Raw genomic sequence first — 13,719 nt, 5'->3', positions numbered from 1 at the left:
ATTCATATACACACAGGCACACACTTGCTAACAGGGTTTCTCCACCCAATTTAGCATCCAGGGAAGGCCCCAAGGAGAGAAGGGATGCTTTCGTCCAGGGTCCATCAGGCCTTCCCAGCTGCCGAGCCTTTCTTCAGATCCAAACTCCCTTCAGCTATTCTAGAGCCCATATCGTGGTGAGGCCAGCACCAAGGAAGGGGTGAAGAGGCTTCATTGGGAAAGAAAAGACTATTCCTCAGGTCCCTAAAGTTTACAGAGTACAATGGAGAGGTTATTCTGCATAAGAAATGAGTACAGCAATTGACAAAGCCTCTGATAGGTAGATCGCCAAAAATCACAGGACCCAAGAAAAATAAACTGTGTAAACCCATGGTACAATATGGCTTACCCAGCCTGGGTAGAGGGCCATAACCTTCCTCACATGTTGGGTGTGGACCAGAGTGGGTGTTCTGGATGTCACACAGGCTCTTGTGGGGCTGCCCTTGCCTTGGCCTTTGGTGGGGATGACCATAGCCTCCACTGAGCTTTTTCCTAGATTCTTGGATCCCTGAAAGGGCCCCTAGGTCATCGTGATCCATCCCTCTCCTTCCCCATCCTAGTCTACCAACGAAGGGGTTCTCCCAGGATGGGCAATACACATATCCCCTTAGTCACAAGACTAAAGGAGCTCATCCATCTCCCTTCTCAATTGCTTCACAGCAATGTTTCCCTGGAGTAGAAAATGATGCACTCACCAGGCCATACAGTCAGCTGAGTTCCTCTTCCAAAGTACAGCCTCCCCAGAGCTGAGCCTCTGTCGGCACAGTGCTGGCCTCCTTTACAGGAACCTAGTCCTAAGGTTCCCCATATTCTATTTCCCCTGCCCAGGGCTACAGGGTTGAAAATTCACCTTCATCCTCTTTAAGTGGCTTTAAACTTTTTCTTGTGCAGCCAGCAGTCCAGGCTGGGCAGTCAGACCTCAGAGGCTATAACTCAAGGGACAAATGGTCTGTGGCAAAAATAGTCTTCCCACTTTCAGAGTCCCCTCCCATCAAAAAGCAATCATATGTCCTTTTGAGAGTGTTTAAATTGGAAGGAACTTAGCTTCCATGGCCTTCTCTTCCCTATATAAAAGGCTGCTCACTTACTAGGATTGACATTATGTTTGGCTCCCTCTCCAAAGGTGAATTTGTGAAAACTTTGATAGACCAGCCCCATCCTCTGCAAAATCACCCCCTTTTCCTCATTCAGCCTCTGGTCCTCCCTCCAGGCCTCCCCTTTATCCTTTCTTTCTTATTTTCTCCTTTCATTTCCTTTTCTTTTCCTATTTTATGGCACTGGGAAATCATATACCTCCATCGTCTAGGTCTAAAAACCCCAAGTAGACTTTAGAGCATGAATAATTTGATGACCTATTTCTTTGGTTATCAAAATAATACAAATAGAATAAATAGGTCTGAGCCCATCATTTCATCCTCTAGGCTTAAGTCATAAGATTTTAGCACTTAGAGCTGAAAGGGAGCCCAGAGATGATTCGGTTCAATATCTGAAACTGCATGGAAATCCCTTCCAGAGTCCTGATGGTTTGCCTTAAGGATCCAGCATGAAGACTTCCAAGGAAGAGAAGTTCAAATGGTTCAAAATTTTTTATAGAAGGCTGGGACACATCTGATGTCATCCACTGGTTTTGATTTTGCCTTCTGTTCTAACCTCATCTCCAAAGCAGTTCTTCAAATATTGAAGAATTCTCTCTCTTCTTAAAACTAGGGAACCTGAGATAATTTTAGATAGCTGGGTTTTTATCTGACCATGACACCTTTGCACTCAACAAATGTATCATTGTGAAGGTGTATTTGGGCTGTCAAGTCATTTTGGGGTGGAAGGGGTGGGGAGTGAGGGAGACAAGGAAGGTGGAAAGATTATGACCCTAAAGCAAACTGGGAAAACTTTCTGGAATTTAGTTATTGACCATTGCACTTTCCAGGTGAACTTGCTCATAAACCCACCCTCCAGTCTGTTTGAAATTATTCTGGCTTTTTCCTTCTTACTTACTTGCTCTTACAGTTACTGTGGTCCCTGCTCCAAAGCTGAGCTTGAAGTTATCAGAACCACAGTGCTTTGTCTTCCTACACAAACCTTGTCAAGACTGTGGCTAGGAGAGTAGCTGGAGAGACAAGCACACCAGCTTCTGGCCTAGGCCTGCCCCTCACATGTATGATCCTCAAGCAAATATTTTAACCTCTTCACAGTTGTTTTTAATTTTTACACAGTTTCCTCTTCTGTGAATGAGGGGATAATAGTATACATCCCAAAGGGTGGTTATGAGGACTAAGTGAATTAAGGCAGGAGAGGTATTTAGCACAGTGCTTTGCACAAGTGTTCAAAAAATGTTAGTTATTAGACTATTATCAAGAATAATTTTTACCATATTTAAAAAATGCATATTATTTTAATTTGTCATGTCTCCTCTCCCTAAAGTCCCGGACATTCCTAGGTATTTTAAATTATATCCAAATGCTCTGTTGTCAACCTGTAAAAGTAGCAATAATTAAACTTCAGGAATTTTCCCTGTAGAAGACACCATTCCTGGAGCATGATTGGTAGTCTCAGCATGTTTACTGACTCATAGGATTAGTTTACTACATTGTATCTTGGTTCAAAAGAATATGAACAAGGAATGGTAAAATGTTATGGGTGGGGACCCCAAATCCAACATAAGAGAACTAAAAACAAATGCAGAATGATAAGAAGAATTTGGTATAAGGAGTTGGTGACTTTTTCTTGTAGGCAACCATCACTTACTTGGCTTTACAATGAGTCTGGTCCCAGATCCGAAGAAAAATCTGCCAGAGTTGTGCACTGTGTTTGCTTTCATTACAAAAAGTCCCCTGGGGCTTCCTGAAAGGGACTGTGCTATCCAGAGATGAGTGTGCTCTCAGTGGGTCCCCAGGCCAAAACTAACCCGACCCCACCAGTTCTTTGCAATTTCCCTAGAAAATTCGAGAACCAAAGTGAGGAATCTGCTGAGATGACACATTCATTATCACAGACAGGCAAGATAAGGGCAACTGATTTTCTTCAGTGGTTTTATCGATTTCTTTTCTTTAGTTTTCTGCCTGGGTTCATCCTTGTCTCCTCTGTGTTCCATACACAACATTTGAAGCAACGACACAGCAAGTAAATGCTTTTGATCTTTTTTTCCCCCTCTTTCTCTAATTGTAAATGAAAATTCTCCTCAAGTGTGCTTGTCTGGGAGGAAAACCCTTATTCTGCCTTTAGTTCCAGGGTTATCTGGAAACTTCTCTTCCTTACTCTGTACCTGGGCCTGTATTGTGTTGGCAACTAGACCTGAGCTTCTCTTAATGACATCCTGAACTACACCAACTACTAGTTTTACTCTGTACATGTACATGTAACAAGGCCACTATGTCCTATCTGACAAGGTACCTACAACACACAACCAAATTTACTGTAACATCTACATCGACATCTCCCCCACCCCAGCCCCCACAATGCAATTATATGCTTTGGACTTTTTTTTGCTTCCTGCCTGCATGGTCTCTTCAGAGGGAGAAAAAAGGCTGTAGTGCTGGTTGTCATTTGCAAGTCTAGATGAAATATTATTTATGGACAAAATATTTTGCTGACAATTTCAAGAAAAGAGAAACCTTAGTGCCAATATTTAAACACCCACACGATTTGGATTTAAACAAATCTCAACAAATGAACACAGTTATGAGAAAGAAAATAGAGGTGACTTCAGTCTAAGCCAAGTAATTATAATACTTATGCAGTTTTGGAGGGCAAGGGGCTTACTTGTTCTCACTTGTAGAAATGATAAGCAATTCATTACAGGAATGCTTAGCTGGAAGGGCACCAGAGAGCTATAGAAATAGAGCCTATTTAAATATCTTAAATAGGCACCTTTGTGTTTAGCAACTTCAAGACTAAAAATATAGCTGGCCAACTAAACTTGGTTTAAGATAGTTCCTGGTAAAACCATCTTGGAGCATTTGGTCTGGTCCTAGTGCAAATATTAAGAGAGGTAGAGGTTTCCTTTATGGAATTTGCTATTGAGCAATTCTTCTAGGTTAGGATGGTTTCTTTCCTCATTTCCATTTACTCCTTTCCCAAACTTAGCTTCTCTTCCTCTTTTTAGTCTTTCATAAATAATTCTCTTCTCATTTTACCCTTCCAAGTATGCATTGTTGGTGACTATTCCCCACTCTCCACCCCAGGCCAATTAAGTTGCATATACATGCAGTATACATTTAGAGATTAATAAATCAGTGCAAATAGTATTTAATTGTGGAGGCCTACCGGGAACTACTGTCAACTGGGTCCCAGATCCAAAAGTCGGTTTCCGGCCTGAACCATAAGTTACACTGTGATATGTCCAACAACAAAAACCAGATCAAATAGGCAGGCTGGCAGAGCACAGGGTACGGAGGAGGCAGATTCTCTATGGATTAGGCCTGAATTGTTGGTCAAGCTAGGCTTGGCCTGTCTACAAATCCTAAATAAATCCTTTTTTGACTTTAAAAATCCCATTTTCTTCTAGGGAAACTTTTCCTTCCACTTTCCATTACAGAGTTCTAAGAATCAAATGTATGCTTTCAAAATATATAGGGCAAGGGCTCTCTGATTTTAGCTGTTAAACCAGTTGTCCACATCTTTTAATCTAAAAAGACTCAAAGCCCAGGACTGAGAATATTTCTCCTCCACCGTGAGCATCTATGGATTAAGCCATCAGGAAACTGTCCAAATCCTTGAGTCTTCCTTAGACTGAGCCTACAGAATCTATATAAGGTATAGAGCTGGTGTTATCCCATTAGTTTGGCCACTAGCTTGATACTGATAATTTTATAATCATCAATTTATCAAGGCAATTGCTAGTTTTCCACGTTACTTTGAGCCACTTCCTTTCTCGTGACTGAAGAGGTATCTATGTTGATTTAGTGGCTAAAGGATTTTCAACTGCAACAAAAATCAATTGTAATATTTGCTGAGGCACTGAGGATGGTACAAAAGGGTCATGCCCAAGAGGGATCAGGTGCGGGTCGGTATACTGGAGGGAACAAATGGGATTCACCCCCCAGAACGTAAGTGCCCCGAGGGCAAATACTGTGCTGTGTTCCCTGCTGGATCCCTTGTCTGAGGACAGAGCCTAGCACAGAGATGTTGCACAAAAAAACATTCGTAGGATGAATACTGCTGACCCCTCAAACTTCAGGTCGGAAAATTAATGATAGAGACAGTTTGGAAAGCTGGAGATGTAAGTTCTAGTCCTTGCTTGGTCATTAGCTGGTCATGAGGCCATGACCAGTCTCTTCCCTGGGCCTTGGGTTTCCTCACAAATGGAGACAGTCCGAGAGGATGATTTCAAGAGTTCTCTCAGCTCCCCAAGCCTACGTTTTACAAATTTTTGGCCTAAAGTCTCAGAAATGGAATATGTCCCAAGGTACTCATGAATGAACTTCTATTTTAGTGATTTTTCAGACTTTGGGAGATACTGATCACATTTATGTTGGTCAATGTCTACTATTTACAAAGTTCCTTCTATAAGTGAGCATTATCTTAGCCAAAGAGAATAGTGCCTTTGAGGGCTTGTTACGGAATATGAAATCTTGCTACTGACTCTTGCACAAAGCCAGGCCTATGGGTCCTTGCCAAAACCCCAGTGGTCAGTCCCACCACAAATATTCTGGGAGCAATTCCCAGAGACAGCCCAACATGGCCCATTTTGCACCCAGATGCCAGACCCTTTTGGCTTTCTTCTATTCGACACACAACCACCCTTGTAAACATTCTTCATATAGTGTATAATTGCGTCTAAATCAGCCCTTAATCCACAAACACTACTTAATCTAGGGATACAATTTTGTACTTACTGGGCTTCACAGATAACTTGGTTCCCTGTCCGAAGATAAGCTTTCCTCCCTGGTTATTATTCGCACTGTGTTACATATCCTGTCAAAAACACATCCAATCTGCCTGCACACATTTCTAATCCTCCACCCCTCAAATCCACAGCAGATCTCTCCCACTCAGCAGCATGAATCACGACTAACCTTCTTATTGTAATTTTTTTTTTCTTACAAAGGGAATGAGGGTAGTCACATGCAGCATGAAGAATAATGAGAATCCCTGTTTATCCAAAAATGTTTCTGTTTAACACCAAATGGACCTCTCATCTTTGTTTAGTCCTCCAGGTACTGCTGTTTAGGGAAACGGCTTCCTCTCAAATGTGATTCTCCCAGTTTCAGCTAGACATACTCGGCACACGGGGGTTAAAATTAAGAGCAGGTGAGGCCCAAGGGGATCGGGCTTACCTGGGACGACCACAACTCGGGTTCCTGCTCCAAAATTCAATTTCCCCCAGCCGTCAGTTGTCACACTGTGACAAACACCTCTACAAAATGGCTTCCCCACAGAAGACAGCTGCTAAATGAAGACAAACTGCAGAGGGGGAAACAATCTTGCTATGAAATGAGGTAACTGCATGAAACGAGATATAAGCTTTTCCTCCCCTTCTCTTCTAATTTCTTTTCTTTCAAGATACAGAGGATGATGTATCCTCCTGGGCAGGAGGGCCAGAAAGTGGGCTGCTTGGGCTGATGAGCCAGGCATCCTGCCTCCAGACTCTGCAGTGTAAAAACCCACCACGTCTAGGACTCTGCCTGTTTCCAAACCCAGCCCTCAACACCAATACAGCTGATTACAACTGCTACCTTGCTAAATAACCTGGTGTTTCGAATTCCCGAGGCCAGTGGAGAACCTGTTTTCGGATCCCTGGGTTCTGATCCTGATGGAAGTATATTAATCACTGGCTCTGCTTGCTTCAGTTCTTAAATCTAGCACATTGGAGTCTCCTTCTAAGGGGGACCCTGCCATCAGGTGGTTTTATTTACTGGAAGTCTGACACAGTGGACCCCAAGGCCTGTTATCTGTGGGGCCCTGGTGGATTTCTTCCCCTCCACACCTCCCAAGGCCCCCTCAAGGATGAGGAAGACATCCAGGTACTGGACGTTGGTCTGTTCAGCCCCTTCAATGGCCTTCTGACTTGGGGTGGCCCCTGTGGAAGACAGCCGGCCTTCCTGTCTGAGATAATCGTATTCAGCGTACAATTCAAATTACATGCCACTTACTTGGCTTGACAAGCAGCCTTGTCCCCTTCCCAAAGATAAAGGGAAAGCTTTGTCCTTTCGCACAGTGGTTATCTCAGCATCAAAAACCTGCCAGCTCAGCACACACCTCCCTTCCCCCTCCAAGCTCTCCTGAGAAGGGAGACCTCCCATGTGTTTCCTCCAGTGTTATCCGTGCAAGTCTGTGATTTTCCTCCCTGAATACAGGAACCTCCCCATTCCTTACTGCCCTCCGTTTCTGCCCCTAACTCCCTTGTCTACCTCCCTCTCCATCGCAGCTCCTGAGGTCACAAGCCCCTCCAGCTAACTCCCAAGCTGAGGCCGGGATGACTGTTTTCCTTACTTCCCTGTACTTACAGGGCAGCACCGACAATCTGGTTCCAGAACCGAAGATCAGACCCTGGCCATAGCTATTCCCACAGTGTTTCTGGGCTCAGCAAAAAACCCCTAGCACTTCCTCCCCACATGCCAGGGCATCTCAACAGCACAAACGACCCAGGGCTCGTGCGTTTGGTTTTAGGGTGAAAAAGCCAGCCTGTCTGTCCTGAGAACAAAGGGAGTTACGGACACTCCAGGCAAAGTTTCCAGAACTTAGCCCAGCAAGCCCCTGTGTCCCAGAGGACGTAGCTCTGCATTAAATGAGCCAGAGTCTTTTCAAGGAGAGAGGCTCTGGGGGCTGGGAAGAGGCTTAAAGAGCCTCTCTCATTTCTCCCCCTGCCTTGAGGCAAGGCTGCATTTCAATCACCCTTGATAGGAAGGTGTCTATCTCCTTTCAAAAACCCTCTAGACAAAGTGCTCTGGCAACCACTCCTGACAGCTCATTTTCACTGTTCAAAAACCTATTAGGAAGGTTTTTCCACTAACCTAACTCCCTTCCCCTTGCAGTATTAGCCTCATCCTGCAGTCCGGATCCTGGTGGAACTGGAGGACAGAGGCCCCCCAGCTTCTGTTTAATGCATGCTTTCCCAGATTCAGATACACGACTCAATTCCCACCTTACTCTTCACCTCTTTTCTTCAAAACCAACTGCCCAGTTTGTCTCCATCGACTGTACTGATCCTCCAACTCCAGGTTTGCGAGTTTCATTTTGGGGGTATTTTTAGGTGCCATATTTCTCATAAGCTTCATTACCCAGAAGAGTGGAAGGGCAATTTGGGGACAGGTTGCTCTTCCTTGTGAAGTTTCCATTCTCTCTCCATCCCTGTCCCTCCACATGGGGAACCTGTCTCATAGGAAGGTACTCAGGCCCCTTTGGAGGAGACCCCCTGGGGGCAGCTTGGTGACAAGGTGGTGCAAGATCGTGGCTTTGGTAACACTCACCTAGCAGCAGTGTGAGCTGCGTTCTCTCTCCAAGGGTTGTGTGTAGCTTTGAGACCCAGAGCCATGCAGCTTTCTGCAGAAATTCTCCCCAGCCTCTGACACTTGGATGATTTTGTATTTAAATTAGCCAGGATTCTTTCTATTTCCATTTAGACACTTTCAAATCCCAGGTGAAGAATTTCATAGAAGAGGCTGACATTCTCCATCCAACCCCCTCACCCCCATTCCAGCTCTTTTCCTGATGCATGACAGAGTTTGACAGAAGAGCCTGAGGGGCAAAATGAAAGCTCAACTTTGTGTTGGAGATGATATTTATCATTATTATTAATAGCTAGGGTTTATCTAGCTCTTTTCATGTTCTTGGCACTATGCTAAATAACTTTAGCTGTGTTATTTCATTTACTCCTTACAACTCAACAAGGCAGGTGTATTTTTATTCTCACTTTATGATTGGGGAAACCAAGGCTCAGAGAGGTTAAGTAACTAGCCGAAGATCACACAGCTAGTGAAGTAGAGCCGGGTCTTGAATTCAGGTTTTTCTGTCTCCAAAACTCATGTTATACTGCCTAATCCCTAATTAGGGGTTCAAAATGTCCAGAGGGGACACATGGAATTTCAGAGGTGCTGCAGAAGTTGTCTCAGGGCTGGAGCCTCACATTTTGAAATTTTGTTCTCAATTTAGAGGCCAAAAATTCAACTGGTTCTTGTTAAACAATGAATGAAACTGCAGCAGGAAGGATAAAGGTTAGATGTGAGGAAGTACTTTCTGGCAAGAAGTGTTGCTTCATTTTGGAATTGATTACAGAGAGATGTTCAGGAATGCCTTGCCCTAGACCATCGGATGGAGCCAGATCACATCCCATTTGGTCAGGGAGCCTGCACAGAAGCCCGGCTAGGGGTGGTGGGGGACTGGGAGCCCTACGGAGGTTCTTTCTGGCATCCTCTTAGGCTCCATTATTGTTTATATCTCTATTTCTTTGAAAATGTTGTGTATGCTCCCGAGAGCCCCTCAGCATGAGCTAGTAGAGCAAGTGTGTGTGTGTGTGTGTGTGTGTGCACTCACATCTCAACTTAAGGAAGAAAACAACTCTATTTGCCCTGGGGAAGGAACATTAATAAAGAGCCCAAACAGATGCACAGGATTAAAGTATTTTTCAAACTAATGATTTGATTGATTGCCCCTAAAGGCCCAGCCAAAGAAGAACACAACTTACTTGGCTTCACAATGAGCGTGGTCCCTTTCCCAAAGGTTAGTCTGCCTGCATTGGTGTTACACAGTGTTCAACACTATTGCGATAACCTTGACTGGTGCTTCTAGGAAGACAGGTGGAGGTGGCGGAGGCAAGCAGGGAAACAAAACCTGAAATGACTGCCTGTGGCCAAAACAGACTCCACATAATTAGGTTAAAGCATGTGATGAATATGAATGACTAGCAACTTCCCAGCCCGGTTCTCTTGGCCGTAATTTCCTTTAAAAGAATGGGCCTTGGCAGGAGCACCTCCTGGGAAATTCACTCAAAGCGGCTACTGCTTGGTCTCCTGGGATCTAGCCTTGTTTGTTACTCCTGCAGGCTGTTTGTCTATTTTCATCCAATTCCTGCCATTCCCCCTACTTGCCCTGGACTTTTCTCCTCGTGGAGGTTCACATATTTTCTCAGGGAGAGACTACATGGATATGAAAAGTCCAAGTACAATGCTCCTGGGAATATGTGCATTAATAACCTTGTTTTCCAACTAGTATCACAAACCACCCAACACAAACCAAGCAAAGAAAACACCACCTGTGTTTTGACAGCTTCTGCATGATGGAAGATGGGCTTCTTGGGAAGAATGATTAGCCAGAAAGAAGAACTTACTTGGTGTGACCGAGAGTTTTGTGCCCTTCCCGAAGGTGAGTTGGTAACCCCCAGACCCAGAGTATGCACAGGGTTTCCTTTCTTTGCAAAAACCCCACAGACGCTGAGAAAATCAAACCACTTAGGGCACAGGAGCGGCACTGACAACAGTTCAAACTGAAACAATAACCAGACAACGGGCAAAGAGAAGGGCTGTTACTGAGGCTTGCCACAAAGGAGAACTTCCCTTCTAGTCCTATAGAGACTTGGCTGGACTTCTGGTCATCTGGTCCATCATCCTGCCTTCAGGCAGGGTGTTCTCTGACCAAAGACCTGTCCAGCCTTTAAGAGCTCCAGGGAAGGTGGCTCTCCTTTGCCAACAGCCCTTGCATTCCAGCAATTGTTCCTTATATCTAACTGAAATCCTGCAAGCTGCAGTCTGAGAGCCCTGAACCTCTCCAGCATCCCTCCTTGGAGACAGGGGATTTCACATCAACGTATTCCAAACAGAAACCTATCACACACACCAAATCAGCCACAATGATCACATCTGATATTGTAGGAAGAGGAAGGTTTATCTGTAATTAGAATTGTAAACAATGAGAAAATTTATGTATTCCTTAGGCAAGTTAAAAGTAGTAATAACATTAAATAGAAACCACAATGTATTTAAAAACAGCTCTTCGATCTCAGGACAGCCTTTCCATGCTTCCCCAGGCCCAGGAGTCTCAAGTTGTCTACCTTAGGGTTTGGGTTTCCTGGGACCAAAGGAGGGAAGCCTGGGACAGGATGTGGAGTCAGAAAAACCTGGAGATGCTGAGGCCAGGGTGAGGCCCAGGGCCCAACTCTGTGCTGGCCCATGATTGTCCAGTTGGCTGCTGAGTTATGCCAGAGTAACTTGTTCATTTTTCTGCTCAGCACTAACTTCCTGGCTCTTGACAGAACCCCTTGGGGGCAAAGTATCCCCAGGTACTCCTGGGTACACTGACAAATCATTTAAGGGAAGAAGCCATTGCTGATCAAAATTAGGGACTGCCAGGAATACTTACCTGAAATCACAGAAAGTCTTGTGCCTTTTCCAAAAACAATTTGCCTGCCTCCTGAATTCCCACAGTGATGGCCTCTATAACAAAAACCCTGAATGCCTGGCCCAATGTTTTCCCTGGACCTTTCCTTTTGTTGACCCTCTTTCCTGTTAGAAATACCCAGAAATCTCCTCACTAAGCATAGTTTTTATTTTCAATTAGTACATTTTGGTCTCCTTCTCCAGGATCCTGGGCACAAAGTATAGTATAAATAAGATGTCCCTGCCTTTGCCTGTCTACCCTGCTGATAAGGTAAGAGACTCGATACATGGAGCTGTGGCCCAAGAATGCATTTCTGAACTGTCCGCAAACTTCCAGTTTATTGTTAGCCTGTAAAAAATATTCCAAAGGAAACTCCCACTTCTGGCCTCATAATGAATTCTTTATTGTGCTAGAAATAAAAAGGAGTGGTCACTTCTCCTAAATGAAGGAAAGGATTTGGAAAAGGATTTGGAAAATAACAGAGTGAGAAGGCTTAACACGAAAAGCTGTTCTTGGCCGACAAACCGTCTTTGTTGCCTCTGGTGTTAAAGGAGACTTAAAAAAAAATATTTTCCACCCATCCCTGGAACAAGGGAAATGAGAAGGCTTGGGGGCATTAGAGCCAAGAACATCAGCTGAGGCCAAACAGAGAAAAAGTGGGTCCTTTTATGAAAGGTGGAAGCAGAGGGGTCATAGATAGACTGGGGTCATTTCCAAAATCAATTTAGTTGGAGCCAGAAATCAGACAGTTTAAAAGTATGTTCAAAGTCTACTGGGGGTTAAGCCTGGGAGGAGAGACTTGAAGATGAATGCTGGACAAAGTTTCATGAGTTTTTACTCTTCATAATATTCAAACAGTGAAAAGATTATTGATATTTAGGCAGCAGGACACCAGCAGCAACCTTCCCAGCTCTAGAGGGCAAGAACTTAGTATTTGGCTAAGCTGTGGAAATGCTGAAGACCAGGTCTCTCCACGGGCTCAGGACCTAGAGGCTTTCCCATGTCTTAGAGCCCAGATACTTTTCCCACCCAACACCAAAAACAATTGACTCAATGGGAGTCAGTATCAGAAAATCACATTAACAGCACTTACTAGGGAGAATATGAAGTTGAGTCCCTTTTCCAAAGATGATTTTGTTAGCAGTTTGTTCACACTGTGATTGGGACCATAGCATAAACCTCTCATGACTCTTTTCAGGAAAGCCACACATCCTTTGATGGATATTTCACCTTCATGGGACTTAGAGATTCCCACATTGCCTCCTTTACTATAATAAAGAGACCTCATTATCTGTTCAGCCATCTTTCTCTGTGTTTCCTGGTTGTTTTGCTTGAATTTTATGCTGCTTACTGCAAATGCACACAGAGGAAATTGAATGACCTTATTTGACACTGAGAGTGAATTAAAAAAGCAACAATTCCAAAAACTCCTTTCTGATTTCAAACACAATTCTGTTATGCTACCACAGGCAAAAAATGGTGGGGCAGACAGCCATTGAGCTAGAAATCCATTCTTCAAAGCCCAAACAAGGACAGGAGCAGGGATGGGTGGCTTCAAACATACATCTGGGTTTCCACTTGAGATGGCTCTGAGCCCTAAGTTCTTGAGTAGCCATTTGACCAAACCCTGAGGATGACTCACTTCAGGTCAAGCACACATTTGCTGTGCTCATATGGCCCTGCCCTTGCTGGGGTAGTGAGGATCACATTTTGGTCCAGAAGGATTCCAGCCTTTTGGGAAATTTTCTCCTTTCACAGCCCAAGGAAGTCATCAGACCTCCAAGAGACATAAATTTATGCCATTACCACCCACCCTGACTGGTTCCTTGTTTGACTCATAAAGAACCAAGCCTCAGAGTCTGCTTCTCATACCTGAATCTTTATCAAAAGTCATTAAAAAAAGATTAGCATAGGTTGGCTATTTTTACTAAGATCCATAATAAACTTATGGAGACATCTAGCCCATTTCCTGGTCTTTGGGAATTTCCCAGAGATAAACCATTAAAAAATAGCCTATTATTTTAAAGCTCCTTGGATTGGTCATTCCATAATCTCAACTCTAACAAAACTATTGTACAGTTTAACAACCTGGTTAGTTGTTAGTCAACTTGACAACACTTGCCACTTACTGTTATTTTTTTGACTGACATTCAGATGGGTCCTGCTGTCCCCAAAATGGCAGTGTGGAGAAGCTGACACCCAGGGGGCACCCCAGGAATACCAGGCATCTGAATGTCTCACTTCCCTCCTCCTCAAGGTGGTATGTTTAAAGTTTTACTCTCCGTGGAGGAATTGATCATTAAACAAAAATTCTGCCCTCATGCCTGCCATTTTTTTTTCACTACAAATTTCCTTTCTGGTGCTTATAAAGCC

General features: G+C 44.0%; 1 long non-coding RNA gene and 1 gene segment (V, D, J or C); one reads left to right on the top strand and one right to left on the bottom strand.

Moving 5' to 3' along the window:
- The window catches only part of LOC119532271, a 456,157-nt gene that overhangs the window by 26,012 nt on the left and 416,426 nt on the right, over window positions 1-13,719 (bottom strand).
- On the top strand, window positions 10,311-13,605 carry LOC119532289. Its single transcript, XR_005216505.1, has 3 exons — window positions 10,311-10,335; window positions 11,550-11,616; window positions 13,501-13,605. It is a non-coding gene; the product is annotated as an uncharacterized LOC119532289 (long non-coding RNA).

This window comes from Choloepus didactylus, chromosome 4 (genome assembly GCF_015220235.1).
Source record: "Choloepus didactylus isolate mChoDid1 chromosome 4, mChoDid1.pri, whole genome shotgun sequence".
In the NCBI taxonomy this organism is placed as follows: Eukaryota; Metazoa; Chordata; class Mammalia; order Pilosa; family Megalonychidae; genus Choloepus; species Choloepus didactylus.
Note: the sequence above shows the minus strand (reverse complement) of the source record. Positions and strands in the feature narration are given on the sequence as shown.